Genomic DNA, 13868 nt, shown 5'->3' on the forward strand with positions numbered 1-13868 from the left:
TGCATATAAAGACATATTGATACATTTCAAGATATATTGGGGTGTCAGAACTATTATGAGGGTGTCGGTTTTACCGAGGTTGTTATAGCTGCGTTCCGTCCAGAACGTCAGTTACGTCACATATTCTAACAGTTACACAATCATCGCAGGAAAACCCTAATCATGCTAACAGCCGTCATAAATCATCATCGATCATCATTATCAGAAATTCATGGATATTCAATCAATCATACAGAGCCAAACATTATTCTTAACAATTTATTCATATAACGAGCATACGAGAACACGAATCCACCCTATCAATCAATCTATGTCATTGAATTATAACCCCATTCAATTTAACAACGAGAACCCTATGTGCTAACGGATTATCCTTTTCATCATTATCATTCGGACCATGATTACCGGTTTCATTACCGTTCACAATGATCATTATCAACAACCAATCAAGGAATTCAAAACATAAGATCGAGCATTGCATAACATAATGAATCGTGTTTTTCGGTTAGCATATAGCAAGATACAAACTAACAATCATGCAAGGATTAAACCCTAACCGTAATAGATGGGAAAATAACTCTAGAGGGCTTCAAGGATCCAAGGTTTGCCGTCAACAGTGAGAGAGGTCAAGGGTTTCCAACTTTTTGCCAAAGGTGTTACGAATGAAACAGAATGCTCGGTATATAGTTATATAACGTATTGGGCCCTAACTGGGCTTTGGCGAAACTGGGCTCGGCGAAACGCCCGTTTCGTCGTGGTATGGATGACGAAACAAACTCTTGTTTCGTCTAAATGGCTTATGGAGAAGCACACTTGTTTCGTCGGGTGTGTTTATGGCGATACAATTCTGTTTCGTCGGGTTGTTCAATTCTTAAACAGTTTACAAATATTCATGCAACCAAACAGTCTAATCATACATAACATATCAAACAAACATCTCCGCATATAATTCAGTGTGTACAATAACAAGGCAAGTAAGCAAAAAGCTAGACGGTCAACGTGCAATAAATGCGAAAGTAGAATCTCGGAAACTCGAGTTGTCACATTATCCCCAACTTGAAAGAAATTTCGTCCCGAAATTTAGCATGCGGTTACTGAGGAAGCTAGGTAAGTTGTATCGTTTACTGGTTTTCCTAGGGTGTCACATCATCCCCCCGTTGATTTTGGAATTTCGTCCCGAAATTCTGTAGTAGCTTCAGCCTCAGTAGTAGTTGCATTGTTTACGAACAACTGGGGATACTTGAGTTTCATTTGATCTTCTCGTTCCCAGGTGAACGCTGGGCCACGACGGGAGTTCCAACGAATTCGAACAAGTGGTATTCTGGTGTTCTTGAGGACCTTAACATCCCGGTCCGTGATTTCAATAGGTTCCTCGACGAAATGTAACTGTTCGTCGATAGTGAGTTCCTTCAAAGGAACTATGAGGGTCTCATCTGACAGACACTTCTTCAGATTCGACACGTGGAAAACGTTGTGAACTGCACCGAGTTCTGCTGGTAGGTTCAGTCGGTAGGCCACTTTGCCTATTCTTTCGGTGATTTCGAACGGTCCAACATACCGCGGATTGAGTTTGCCTCGTTTACCAAAATGAACTACACCCTTCCAGGGTGAGACTTTGAGTAGCACTCGATCCCCAACTTGGAACTCGAGCGGTTTCCTGCGCTTATCAGCGTAACTTTTCTGATGGTCACGAGCCGCCGCCATGCGTTGTCGTATCTGTGCAATCCATTCAGTAGCATTAACTACCATTTTTGGACCTGTGATCTGACTATCCCCCACCTCTGCCCAACAGAGAGGTGATCGGCATTTACGTCCGTATAATGCCTCGAATGGAGCGGCTTGTATGCTGGTGTGGTAACTGTTATTGTACGAAAACTCCACTAAAGGGAGGTGTTTTTCCTAGCTGTTGCTGAAATCGATAACACATGCCCTAAGCATGTCTTCAAGAGTTTGAATAGTACGCTCAGACTGCCCGTCCGTCTGAGGGTGATAAGCCGTGCTCATGTCTAATCGAGAGCCAAAAGATTTATGCATCGCTTGCCACAGTTCTGAAGTGAATCGTGTATCATGATCTGAAATAATAGAGGTTGGCACTCCATGCCTCGAAACAACTTCTTTCAAGTAAATGTCTGCTAATGTAGAGAACTTGTCTGTTTCCTTGATAGCCAAGAAGTGAGCAGACTTTGTGAGTCGATCCACGATCACCCAAATAGTATCGTTCCCACGCTGGGATCTAGGCAGGCCAGTAACAAAATCCATGGAAATTTCTTCCCATTTCCATTGTGGTATCTTTGGTTGCTGAAGTAGGCCTGATGGTTTCTGATATTCTGTCTTGACCCTCGCACAGGTCAAACACTCGTTAACGTAAGTTGCTATGTGGGCCTTCATGCTGGGCCACCAATACGTAGTTCTGAGATCGTGGTACATTTTATCCGAACCTGGATGTACCGAGTAGTGAGACTTGTGTGCTTCATCCATCACAAGTTCTCGTAAACCGCCATATAGTGGGACCCAAATACGCCCCGTTACATAATAGGCGCCGTCTTCCTTCTGTTCTAACCGTTGCCTTGAGCCGCGCAGAGCTTCAGCCCTGACGTTTTCTGGTTTCAATGCTTCTACCTGAGCATCACGTATCTGTGCCGAAAGGCTAGACTGGATGGTAAGTTGTAGTGCTCGCACGCGTCTAGGCGTAGTATCCTTTCGACTGAGGGCGCCAGCCACAACATTGGCTTTGCCCGGATGGTACTTGATGGCGCATTCATAATCGTTAAGTAGCTCGACCCATCGACGTTGTCGCATGTTTAATTCCTTCTGCTTGAAGATATGCTCGAGACTCCTGTGATCGGTGTAGATAGTGCACTTGGTACCGTACAGGTAGTGTCGCCATATCTTGAGCGCGAAAACAACCGCTCCCAGCTCTAAATCATGTGTAGTGTAGTTACGCTCGTGAACTTTAAGTTGGCGCGAGGCGTAAGCAATGACTTTATCCCTTTGCATCAATACAAAACCAAGACCCTGAATCGACGCGTCGCAGTAGACCACAAAATCTTCTGTGCCCTCTGGCAAAGAAAGAATAGGTGCGCTGCATAATCTATCCTTTAAGTGTTGGAAAGCTGTTTCCTGTGTATTACCCCAACGATAAGTAACACCTTTCTGTGTCAGCAGTGTAAGCGGCTGTGCAATCTTTGAGAAGTCTTTGATGAACCGTCTGTAATAACCCGCCAAACCCAAGAATTGGCGTATTTCCGTTGGTGTACGAGGCGCAGGCCAGTTTCTGATTGAGTCTACCTTGGATGGATCAACATGAATCCCATCCTTGTTTACCACATGGCCTAGAAAGTGGACTTCACGAAGCCAGAAGTCTCATTTCGAAAACTTGGCATATAACTGTTCTGTCCGAAGGAGCTTCAATATAAGTCGTAAATGTTGCTCGTGTTCCTCCTGACTCTTAGAGTAGATCAGAATGTCGTCGTTGAAGACAATCACAAACTTGTCCAGGTAAGGCTTGCACACTCTGTTCATTAGATCCATGAAAACCCTAGGTGCGTTCGTTAATCCGAATGGCATGACTAGAAACTCGTAGTGGCCGTAGCGAGTTCTGAATGCTGTTTTGGAGACGTCCTCATCCCGGACTCTCAGTTGGTGGTAGCCTGACCTCAGATCAATCTTGGAGTAGTAGCTTGACCCTTGCAACTGGTCGAATAAATCATCAATACGTGGAAGAGGATAACGGTTCTTCACAGTCACCTTGTTGAGTTCGCGGTAATCTATGCACATCCTGAAGGTACCATCCTTCTTTTTCACAAATAATACTGGAGCTCCCCAAGGCGAAGAGCTAGGACGAATAAAACCCTTATCCAACAGTTCTTGCAGTTGCTTAGACAGTTCTTCCAGTTCAGTTGGAGCTAAACGATATGGTGCGCGAGCTATTGGTGCTGCTCCAGGAGCTAGTTCAATCTGGAATTCGACCTGGCGATGAGGCGGTAACCCAGGTAAATCTTCAGGAAACACTTGAGGAAAATCACGTACAACTGGGATATCCTCTAATCTCTTCTCTTTTGTTGATGCATCAGTAACAAGTGCCAATATGGCAGTGCGGCCCTTTCGTAAACACTTCTGGGCCTTCAGGAAGGAGATGATGCCAACCACGGCACCACTCTTGTCGCCTTGAACTTCGAGAGGTTCTTTACCAGAACGGGGAATACGAACGATCTTCTCCTTGCATAAGATCTCTGCTTGTTGCTGGGATAACCAATCCATACCAATGACGATGTCGAAACTACCCAGCACTATAGGAATGATATCGATGGAGAAAGTCTGACCCGCTAATACGATGTTACAACCCTTGACTACGTGTGTGGCTTCTAAACTTTTACCGTTGGCTAACTCTACGACATGTTTGGTGTTTAAGGGTGTTGGTGTAGGTTTTAACATTTGACTAACTTTCAAAGACATATAACTGGTATCCGCACCCGAATCAAATAACACAGTAACATAAAAGTCGTCGAGAAGAAACTTACCCATTACCACGTTAGGATCATTCCTTGCGTCACCCTGCCCCAGCACAAATGCACGACCCCTAGCCTCATTACCATTATTGTTTCCCCCGTTGTTCCCATTGCCCTGATTATTGTTATTGTTGTTGTTCTGGTTCTGGTTTAACTGGGGGCAGTCACGTTTGAAGTGGCCTTCAGCACCACATTGATAGCATCCTCTGTTGCCTCGCTGCTGTTGGTTTCGTGGAGCATGTGGTTGTTGTTGCTGATTCTGATTCGCAGGCCGTGAGCTCCTACAATCTTTTGCCTCATGACCCATCTTGAGGCACCGCTGACAACGACCCTTGTTGCACTGGCCGTTGTGGTGCTTGTTGCAAGTATTGCACCTTGGAAGGTTTCCTCGATATCCACCCTGCCTTTGATTACCCGAAGATTGCTGACCAGGGCTCTGGTAGTTATCAGTCTTGCGCTGCTGAACCTGAGACTGAGCTGTAGCTAAGCATTTGCTGGAATCCCCATCCCATTTCCGCTTGTTGTCACTGGGAGTAGCGGAAGTAGTAGCATCGGTAGCACTGATGCGTTTAGGCTGCCTGTTCTGTTCCACTGCCTAATCTGTGAGGCGATGAGCAAGACGTTGAACATCCTGGATATTATTATGGTTGGCCGATGTCACGTGACTTTGGATTTCTGGTGCTAGACCTTTGAGATACAACTCTATACGCCTGATAGGAGGGTCCACCATAGTTGGACACAGGACGGCCAGCTCGTTTGACCGTTTAGTATATGCCTCAATTTCCGACCCCGTCATTTTCAGATGAAAGAACTCCACTTCTAACTTGTGGATGTCATCACGTGTGCAATATTCCCGTTTGATCAGCTCTTTGAAATCATTCCAAGGGGTGGCGTTAGCAGCTGCCAACCCTAAAATCTGAACTTGCGCATTCCACCAAGTCAGCGCAATGCCTTCTAGAGTACCAGTGGCGTACTTCACCCTGCGAGCCTCAGGGCATTCACACATCTCAAACACCGACTCGAGCTTTTCAAACCAATGGAGGAGTCCCACTGCTCCCTCCGTGCCACTGAACGTGCTAGGACGACAGTCCATGAAATTCTTGAAAGTACAAACAGGTGGCTGAGCGTGTTGACCTGTTATGTATATATGAACATGACAAGGTTAAACACAAGAGTTGGTCTAGGAGTGTAGGATCTAAAGATCCTAGTGTGAGTTACGACTGCAGGGTATACCTCCTGCTTGTGCGGCTGCAAGTGCCGCAGCAACTTGTTCGTTAATGAGAGCCGTCAACTGGGCTTGTGTCAAGTTAATGCATCCAGCCATGATCTTCATAGCAAATGTAACATAAGTGAGAGAGGTTCGCAAACAGTGCGATGACAGAAGAGAGTAAGCACACAAGTGTTCTCAAGCAATAACGAATAGTAGGCAATGTAATCTAAGCATACCATGAGCAAAGTTCTATGTAATCTAGCAAGTAGGTAATGTAAACATGAATAGTAGTACCTAGTATGTTGAGTCTTGCACGTGGAGCGAAGCGTCGTTGTGGATCGTTGAGCACTGTACTGGTTATAGTCTGGTTTTAATAAAAACGTTTTCCCCATATTAAAACCAAGTTCTCTATAACCAATGGCTCTGATACCAATCTGTCACACCCCCAAAATCCACACGCGGAGTACCACTGCTTGGAGGCGTGACTGACCAGGATCAAACCACCAATCATATTGAACATGTAAGTAATAAGTAAAAGTAAATGTAATTCAACCAAACCAATATGAAAGGTGTCCAAAACATAAGTATAATATCAATGTTTAGTGGAAGCATAAAAGTAAACCCAATCATAAGTATAAGTATGAAATGTCATAATGTTTAATTAAAGCAATCTACGATCCTTGTCCACAATGACCGCGCCTCCCAGTGCAAGCTCCAAGTGTACCTAACGACCTGCAAGGCATGTAACAGAGAGTCAACAACTAGTTGAGCGAGTTCACAGTGGGTTGTTTAGTAATAGCGTTCATTTCGTAAAACGTCTGTTTGTTTAGTAACCCATGTATCTTTTATAATTACATCGCGGCCCTTCAGGCATGTTTGCGAAGATTAGTGGGGGTTTCCCATGTATTGTAGACTAGTTTTATTTGTATTGCGGCCCTCCAGGCATGTGTGCGAAGTTTAGTATCAGTATCGCGGCCATTCCAGGCATGTGTGCGAAGATCAGTATCAGTATCGCGACCATTACAGGCATGTGTGCGAAGATCAGTTTCAGTATCGCGGCCATTACAGGCATGTGTGCGAAGAGTAGTAGGGGCTTCCCCATGTATCACTAGTCTAGCAGTATCTATAGATGACCTTTCCCTAACGAGGTCAGTAATTCATAATTCCCAATAACAAACGTAAGTACAGATAATCTTGCAATCCCATTCCCTACCCCGGGAATCCCATGCCTTGGTAAGAGTGTGAACTCACCTTGGTTTGCTCGGTATGCTAAGGTATGTGCTCACAGTTAATCAGTCAAGTCCTAGAGTACGCACGTGTACATAATCAGTTTACATTCACGAAGTTCACGTAATAGCACAATCATAATGGATATTAAATCAGTGATTACCAGATAACACATAGCACATATTCAAGTTCATGCAAGTCATACCAATCATTTATCAACAGTTAACTAACCCCGTTAACCCCTAACAGAATTAACTTAGTTACTGTGTAGATTAACCCTTGACGAAACACCCTGTTTCGTCGTTATATTACTTCGGCGAAACACCCCTTTGTTTCGTCGTGACATCCCCGGCGAAACACACTTGTTTCGCCGCATCTGATTCGTCGAGGTTTCTCTCGGCGAAACACATCTGATTCACCATGACTTGTTTCGCCGAGAGCTGCGTTCCGTCCAGAACGTCAGTTACGTCGCATATTCTAACAGTTACACAATCATCGCAGGAAAACCCTAATTATACTAACAGCCGTCATCAATCATCATCGATCATCATTATCAGAAATTCATGGATATTCAATCAATCAAACAGAGCCAAACATTATTCTTAACAATTTATTCATATAACGAGCATATGAGAACACGAATCCACCCTATCAATCAATCTATGTCAATGAATTATAACCCCATTCAATTTAACAACGAGAACCCTATGTGCTAACGGATTATCCTTTTCATCATTATCATTCGGACCATGATTACCGGTTTCATTACCGTTCACAATGATCATTATCAACAACCAATCAAGGAATTCAAAACATAAGATCGAGCATTGCATAACATAATGAATCATGTTTTTCGGTTAGCATATAGCAAGATCCAAACTAACAATCATGCAAGGATTAAACCCTAACCGTAATGGATGGGGAAAATAACTCTAGAGGGCTTCAAGGATCCAAGGTTTGCCGTCAACAGTGAGAGAGCTCTAGGGTTTCCAACTTTTTGCCAAAGGTGTTACGAATGAAACAGAATGCTCGGTATATAGTTACGTAACGTAGGCCCTAACTGGGCTTTGGCGAAACTGGGCTCGGCGAAACGCCCGTTTCGTCGTGGTATGGATGACGAAACAAACTCTTGTTTCGTCTAAATGGCTTATGGCGAAACACACTTGTTTCGTCGAGTGTGTTTATGGCGATACAATTCTGTTTCGTCGGGTTGTTCAATTCTTAAACAGTTTAAAAATATTCATGCAACCAAACAGTCTAATCATACATAACATATCAAACAAACATCTCCGCATATAATTCAGTGTGTACAATTACAAGGCAAGTAAGCAAACAGCTAGACGAAAGTAGAATCTCGGAAACTCGAGTTGTCACACATTGAATTTGGTCATTTAGCTTGTTTTTGCTGGTTTTGATCTCTAGTTTTCAATGCTAGGGGCTGGTTTGTGTGGGGAACAAGTCCCCTAATCAGTCCTTAACACTTGTAGGGCTTGGATCATGCCCTCTTCTCCAAGGAATGATCCTAACGGTTTGCGGAAAACTATATATAGCCCATCCATTTCATTGTTTCATTGCTCATTTCTCTCCTCTCTTCTCTACAATATGCTTTGGGAGCATTCTCATCTGATTTGGGAGTTTGTTTTCTTGTAGAAAAGATAGCAAGGACCCTTAGTGAGCATTCTTTCATTCTTTTTATTGCTTTCTTAGTTTGAAAGTCAAATATAGTTTGACTTTCAGCTTTGACCACGAGATGGTCAACGAGAAGTTCATTTGAACTTCGCAACGTGAGCGTAATCACGTTGGTTATAGTCCTTAGTGACTATACCCACTGATTACCACGTTGACTAGGTGTAGTGACGACTCAAAGTTTCGGTCAAAATGCATTTTAGCACGCATTTTGCAACGGAACTACTATTAGGTATCAAAACACTTTGTTTTGATACCAAATCAGTAGGTTAAACATGTTTTGACATGTTTAACTCGTCACTTTTAGTTAGTGCTTGTTTAGAGTCGTAAGTCAAGCGGTCTAAATCACCGCTTAGACTTTCGAACTCGACACGTTTGGTCGATCTTTAGGATCCGACCAAGCATGTTTAGTGACCATAGTTGCATAGGGAATAACCTTCCAAGGTTATACCTTATGGTCACCGAGTTTAAGTAGTTGTATGATAGGTGGATTATATGCCTTAGGTAAATTACCAAAACGCCCTTTTCATGCATAATTGGACTTTAAGCATATGTAACCTAACTTTTATCACCTAAGCTGATTATGCAACCTATTTAAACATGTTTAGGCATATAATACTTGTCATAGGACTAGTTAGACGTCTCGAACGCGCGTTTGCGCGCACGATGCGTTAAAGTAGCATAAGCTACCTTAATGGGTCGCGATGGGTCGTAAGCACTTAGGTTAGGTTCCAATTTAGAATGTAGGCTTTGTTAAACCATATCACATGAGTTCCTACACTCATTTGGTTTACCAGACCTCACTCGTTCCGATCTTCCGATTTAGGCGTCTATTGTTTGACTAGCGATTCGATTATTAGGTGCTGCTTGAGTTTCCTTGGTTTGATTGAGCTTATTGAGTTCTCTAGATTGAGGATACTTTCCACTTCAATGTGAGTACATAGTTCCCCTATTTTACTGTTTTCAATTGTTTTGGGGTGATTCATATGTACAAAACAATTTCAAGGTTTAAACGATGATTTCAAAAACGATTAAGATGGTTTATACTAAACTAATAACGATTTCAATAAGGTGAACAAGACTTGTTGGTTGTAATTACATACGAATGACATTCATTAGCATTGATCAAGCCGACCAGTATTAGGTTATGGTACCATAGGATCTGACAAATCCCGTTATCAGACTACACCCATGGTTATGTGTGGGGATTATGTAGGTAACGACCGAATCTGATGATTGTTAACTTACCCTTTGGTGGTTTGTTAATACGAGAAACGAGTTAGATGAGTCACGAAGGTTTGAATGTTGTTAGCGAGACGACCAAAAAAGTAGTTTCACTATTAAAACGAATACGATTTGAAACGAGATAAACGAGTTAAACGATTGGTTTTGGGTAGTGATTAGATAATGGGACGGGTGTAGTATGATAGAACCATGGTAGATACGCCACTGGTACATCTTATATATAAGTGCTTCTATCGTATTACATTGCGTGTCATTATTTAGTTCACTAGGGAAACGACTTTGAAACGATGTCACACAACGAGGTTTTCGAAACGATATAAACCATACAAGTTTTATTAACAAGTTTTTATGTGATGTTTACGAGTTATTTTACTAAAACAAATGTTTTTGAGTTAAGAATCATGGCTACGAGATTTTATAAACTATAACCAATTTGATTTGAGTTGGTTATTTATGTTGCAACACACTTTTCAAAATGAGGTTTGTATTTTTACTCTTTTAGTCTAACGAGGTACTGCAACATATAAACGAGCCATGAATCCGATACTCTCATAAAACCTATGTACTCGCCAGCATTTCTTTGTTGACTCTAGTTTTACATATGTTTCAGATGGTATTGCTTGATGTTGCTTGCTAGGGAGCTTGTGTCACTTAGGACTCGGACGAGGCTTTAGTGACTTAAAAACAGATATAAACAATGTGTAGTTTGTTTGTTTGGTTTTAAGACAATGTACAATGCATAATATTTCAATAAAACGAAACTTTTAACTACCATGGTTGTGGAACAATAATTCAGTTGCAACACTCCCCGACGTTTCCGCCACAGTTTGTTGTTTTAACGTGGTCGGGGTGTGACAGAAGAGTTAGTATCGGAGCCAATGGTTATAGGGAATTAGGTTATTAGCAATGCTTTGACCTAGACTATAACTTTCTAGGACCCTAACACAAGTTTACTTGTGTTTAGATTTTTAAAAACAATACCGTCACCTATCCTTAGGTGATAACCACAACGAGAACACAATAACGAATCCGCTTCGAAAATTAATCATCTATCCTTGGATGATTGATTACTAGGTTTTGAACCCTCTATTATATGGTTTTGAACCCTTTGTTATAAGGTTTTGAACCCTCTAAGTTTTCAAACTCTCGTCAAAGTTTGGGTCTAAATAATGTGAACACGTGCAAACTGGAAGGGTGAATGCCTGTACCCTGAGTTTTCTGTCTAAGGCTAGAGTGTTCGTACAAATCCACAGTATCGGACCAGTCACTCTTACCTGGGAACTCTTGGGGTGAGTGTTCACTTATAGGCGAGCATGTCTTCGCGATACATTATAGTGACCCATTTACTTTGATTAGTCACCGCGTGTCGTTTGTTTGTTCGAGGTAGCGAACGAATGATCGCCTTCCTTGTGTTTTGTCGATGTTTTCAATACCTCTTTTGTTTCTCCAATTGTCGACCTCACTCGTTTCCCATGTTTCCTTTTTAGACAATGCCTCCTCGACGTGATGCTCAAACCTTTACTGCTGAGGAAGTCGCAGCCCTTGTCTCTCAGCAAATGGCTGCTGTGCTTCCAGGAATTGTGACCCAAATCCACGAGTTATACAATAACAACAATAATAACAACAATAATGCTCAGTGTAATTTCAAGAATTTCAATTCTGCGAAGCCTCTTAAGTTTTCTGGGTCGCAAGGAGCAACTGCGCTTCTGCAATGGTTTGAAAGTATCGAGAGCACATTCAGACACGTGTCGTGTCTGATTGAGCGTAAGGTTGAGTTTGCATCTAGTGTGTTCGAGAAGTGAGCTCTTACATGGTGGAACGGAGTGATGGTTGATAGGGGTGCCGAAGTGGCACTAGCACAAACTTGGGAAGAGCTCCGAGCTCTCATGATGAGAGAGTTCTGTCCCCGTCACGAGATTCGAGCTTTGGAACGAGAATTCGATGATTTGAAACAAGTCGGGGGAGAACACCGTGCTTATACGGATCGATTTGAGGAGCTCAGTTTGTTGTGTCCCACGATGGTTACCCCGTTGGATAAGGCAATTGAGAGGTATATCGATGGTTTACCCGATTCCATACAGGACATTATGACCGGTGTTAATCCTACTACCCTTCGTTAAGTAATCGAGTTGTCTGCTACCCTGACTGAGTCTCAAGTCAGGAAGGGTAAACTCACCCGCAAGGGTGATATAAAGAAGTCAACTGATTTTGATAAGGAAAAGGGTAAGGGTAAGAAGCAAGGTGAGTCTTCGAAAAAGTCAACGAAGCGCAAGGCTTCCCAAAACTTTGTTGTCACCAATCAAACTGCTCAGAACCCACCGACTCAACCTCCTGCAAAGAAAGCATATGCTAGTACCGCACCTCACTGCACTCGATGTAATGGTCACCATGTTGCCCAATAGGCCTGTAAACAGTGTGCTACGTGTGGTAGACTTGGGCATTTGGCCAACATTTGTCGTTTTGGTCAAAATCAGGCTGCCCAGGTTCCAGCACAAGCTCAAGGGAATGCTGCGAGATTCCCACCCGGTTCATGTTTTAATTGCGGAGAAATGGGTCATTTCCGCAACAATTGCCCGAGATTGGTAAACGCGAATGCGAATGCGAATCCGAATGTCAACGCGAACGCGAATGTGAATCTCGCTCGTGGACGAGCATTCAATTTAAACGCGAACGAGGCGAGGGCGGACAACGAGGTTGTTAACGGTACGTTCCTTGTTAACAATCAACTTGCATCTGTTCTTTTCGATTCTGGTGCTGATAGGAGTTTTGTTTCGTTATCCTTTGAGCCTTTACTTGCAATACCTAGAACTAAACTGAGGAAGCCCTTATCTGTCGAAGTTGCTACTGGTAAACCACTCGTACTCGATTCTGTTCTTCATGGTTGTCAATTGAACCTCGATAACTATCTTTTCCCTATCGACCTCACACCGATGCAACTTGGGAGTTTTGACATCATCGTAGGGATGGATTGGTTAACCAAACACCATGCTGAGGTGGTTTGTTTCGATAAGATCGTCCGTATTCCTCTTTCTTCGGGCGACGTCTTAGAAGTTCGTGGCAAGAAACCGTCTGCTGGTTTGAAACTCATGTCGTGTACGAAAGCTCAAAGCTATCTACGAAAAGGATATGTTGCTTTCCTAGCACATGTCACCGAGGAGAAAGGCAAGAACAAGAGTATTCATGATATTCCGGTTGTTCGGGATTATCCAGAGGTGTATCCTGATGAACTGCCTTGTTTGCCTCCAGTTCGTCAAGTCGAGTTTCATATAGACCTTGTACCCAATGCTAACCCGATTGCGAAAGCACCTTATCGTCTTGCACCGTCTGAGATGCAAGAGCTATCGAAACAGCTTCAAGAGTTATCGGATAAAGGATTCATCCGTCCGAGTTATTCACCTTGGGGAGCTCCTGTCCTCTTTGTGAAAAAGAAAGATGGATCTTTTCGAATGTGTATCGATTATCATGAGCTTAATAAGCTTACCATCAAGAATCGATATCCCCTACCCCGAATCGATGATCTCTTTGATCAGCTGCAAGGTGCTACCTGTTTTTCCAAGATCGACCTGCGTTCTGGGTATCATCAGCTTCGTGTATTCGAAGAAGATATTCCCAAAACTGCTTTCCGCACAAGATATGGACACTATGAGTTCACTGTCATGCCCTTTGGTTTGACAAATGCTCCAGCTATTTTCATGGACTTAATGAATAGGGTCTGTAAACCTTATTTAGACAAGTTCATCATTGTGTTCATCGACGATATTCTTATTTATTCAAAGTCTCGAGCCGATCACGAGCAACACCTTCGTTTGACTCTGGAACTCCTAAAGAAGGAACAACTTTTTGCTAAATTCTCCAAGTGTGAATTCTGGCTTAAAGAAGTTCAGTTCTTGGGACATATAGTCAACAAGCAGGGTATCCATGTGGATCCATCCAAAATAGTAGCTATTAAGGATTGGAATACACCTACGACACCCACAGAAGTTCATTCTTTT

This window comes from Helianthus annuus, chromosome 10 (genome assembly GCF_002127325.2).
Source record: "Helianthus annuus cultivar XRQ/B chromosome 10, HanXRQr2.0-SUNRISE, whole genome shotgun sequence".
NCBI lineage: Eukaryota > Viridiplantae > Streptophyta > Magnoliopsida > Asterales > Asteraceae > Helianthus > Helianthus annuus.